Source organism: Hipposideros armiger, unplaced genomic scaffold (genome assembly GCF_001890085.2).
Source record: "Hipposideros armiger isolate ML-2016 unplaced genomic scaffold, ASM189008v1 scaffold_13, whole genome shotgun sequence".
Lineage (NCBI taxonomy): Eukaryota > Metazoa > Chordata > Mammalia > Chiroptera > Hipposideridae > Hipposideros > Hipposideros armiger.
In genome coordinates, this window is record NW_017731363.1 from 6,895,491 (window position 1) to 6,898,781 (window position 3,291).

The following is a 3,291-nucleotide window of genomic DNA, read 5'->3' on the forward strand; positions in this document are numbered from 1 at the left end:
GAGAGAGAGAGAGAGAGAGAGAGAGAGAGAGAGAGAGAGAGAGAGAGAGAGAAAGGGAGGGAGGGAGGGAGGGAGAGAGAGGGAGAGAATCATAATGGCCTTAAAGTTGTTACCTAGCATTTCCGATTTCTTAAAACAGCCACCCCCATCCTTCACACTATACATGGTACATGTGGTTCTGGGTTACGTGGGCCAATAGGAAAATCTCAAAATCAAAATGAGAAATTCAGACTAACCATAGGCCATTTTGCATCCCTGTGATTTTTCATCCTTGTTTAATATAAATAAAATATAAGTGTGTGCCATGTCCTTTTGTAACCATGGGAACTTCTGAAGGGAGAAAAATGCAGGGGCCCCTTCATGAGGAAAACAGTTATACTGAGTTAGAGGACAGCAATCTTCCCCTTGACTTCATCCTCCTCTCCGAGTGGATAAACTTCTGAAGGGCAGCCACCTTTTCCTCCTCCTAGCCATGGCTTAATATGACATTAGTTTGTAATTTTAAAAAAACAAGCGTTATTAAGTTAGGGGTGCTGGAAATTTATGTGCCTTTTCTCTGGAGGAATCATTCTGATGTAGTTTAGACATACAAGATACTCCTTGTTTTATTCCTGTATCTGGATATTTAAAATCAGCTCAGGTTTGTTACGCTTATATGGGTAGAATTTTCCTTCTAGATTTCTCTTTTGAAACTCCAAATAAACACATTCCTGCAGGTCAGAGAAAGTGTTTGATAAAAGCCTAGAATTATGACTTTGCAAATGTGGATTGTTCAGTCACTTCTTGGTTTAGGAAAACTGGTTGATGACCAGCTGGGGCCCTCATAAGTTGCCATATGATGAGATTATCTTGTCCTGATTAACTCTGCTTGATATAACTAAGTTATACTGAAAGTTGGAGAAAGGATGGCCGTTATTAAAACAAAACAAACCCAAGGCAGCAATACCAAATTATCACCACTAGCTAAGAACTCTTTCCTAGTAGGATTGGATTTCCAAATACGTGCTTGTGTTTAAGCTTTCAGATTATCCTTTTGTTGTCCTTTCTGTTCAATACAGATAGCTAAAAGAAGCAGACACTGATTAAATGGTAGAGGGAAGAAGGTAAAATGCAATTGGAAGGAAAGGAAAAAAGTAGGGAGAAGCTGGCCTAAGAATGTGATTCTGAAGAGCAGACAGGATTTTGGCAATCCTTGCTAAGCACATCTATTGGAGGAGAGCCATAAAGTTTTACAAAAATAATTATGGTAAATTAAAAGGAAATTAGATATTGGATCTCAGACTAGGACTGCCATAATACAGTTCTCTGATTCATATACCAGATGTTCTGCCAGTGAACTATTATCTGGGCATTGGAAAGAGTTAGCTTTTTGCGAAATTCTCCTGGAGTAGTCAAGGATTTTATGTATATGAAGTGGTATTGTTTGGGCTTATCACCATTGCCCAAAGTTTGTTGAGCTTTTCACCAACCACACAGCAATGGCCTCCTATTTCCATTTTTTTCCATTTATGAGGTGGACTTGGTTGGACATGATTAATGTCAGTTGAGGATTCATAAATTATCCTGAAGTTTATTCAGTGCCTTTCCTCAATGGGGCTTAAAGCAGAGCACATAAATTTTATCTTATTTAGCCCTGGAACGTCACTAAGAAGCAGGTAGGAACTATGGCTTGCCACACACGTTATGCTCATGCCAGAGAAGTGGGGAGGTTTGAAATCGCTTGTCAAGTATCCAGAGTTATGAAAGGCAGTCTTTGTTCTTTGGGCTGCTGACCTTGGCATTAACCTTCACCCCTTAGATTACTGATTTCTAAATACATTTACTGCATCGGTATTTCTATAACCTTAGCATTTGATAGGCTTCTTCCTTGATATTTTTAGCATAATGTCTCATTTGCATATTAAATTATGGAAAAATATATAATCATTTCATGCAACAATGTTCTCATTGCTAGTGGCAGTGTCTCACTGGTTTAAAGAAAGGTGTTCTTGGATTATGCATTTTATATCTAAATGGTTATTGTATTTTCTTCCCCTACTTGTGAAACAATGTGAACAATCATTTTAAGGACAATAAAAAGTTGAAAGCTTTCTGTTTCCTCTTTTTAAAAAATATATATTAAAACCTATCACATCTATTAACATATTAAGTTCTGTTTTAGACAATGATCCTTGCCCAAAAAGTACACAAAAGCACTTAGTAGACTAGGTTTCTTGACTTGGGAAAGAGGGATTTGCATGCAGTAAGTTTCTCAGTAAACAATGAGAGATTTGTGAGGTGGTCATTATATTTTCTTCTAGGATATAAGTCAGCAGGTATGGTTTATTGCTTATGCAATAATATTCCTATTCAAGAAAAGAGAGGCTCCTGAGGAGATTTATCAACCACAATAGGGCTGATCTTACAATGGTGACAATGAACGTTACAGTTGCTATCAAAGCAAAGAATCTCGATATGCTAGCTCTTTTTTTTTTAAACAATCTAGTCAATTTATAGTCACTCATTCAGCACACAAAAACTGAGTGCCCATTATATTTAAATCACTGAACTGGCTGTATTTAGGCGGGTTATTTGCAATCTGTGGCCTCAATGAACAGCCTGGTCTAGCATGGGAGATAGATGTGTAAGCTGTTACAACCACCCTACTTTGGTGACTAGTGTGATGATGGATACACAAGGATATCAGGTTGTGGTTTGGTGCACAGAGAAACAATTATTCACCTCTCTTCCGGTGGCTACTATTGGTGCTCTGTCTGCCCAGGTCCCAGCAAATCTCTTTTACTGGGCACCCTAACTTTACCGTCTGTGTGCTTTTCTTTCTTTCTTTCTTTCTTTCTTTTTTTGAGAATTTTTATAAGTTTTTTTTTTTGAGCCAAACTGACGACACATGCTGGGGAGCAAGATTGCAAAGGCTCCCTGCATGCTTTTCTTTCTAATTAGCTGTGGCTCTCAGGGATGGCTGCCCTCATGCTATCGGGGCCTGTTTACCCCATGTACTTTCAGAAAGCTGTAAGTGCTTGGGAATTTCTATCCCCTGGTGACCTCTGGACGATAGCTTAGTGGTGCAGGACAGTGAAAGCCTCACTGCTTTTCCCGAGTCCAGACAAATGCAGAGGCATACCATAGAATTCATACTACTCTATGGGGACATTTAGGGGTTAGGCTGGCAGTACAAGTAGAGTGCCCTGTGATTATTTTAAAGATATTTCTGGCATGGATCTGTTCTAAAGATCTAGAAAAGTGTGCACTGGTTTGTAGTAGGTGTGCCATAGTACCCATGTAGAGGACATA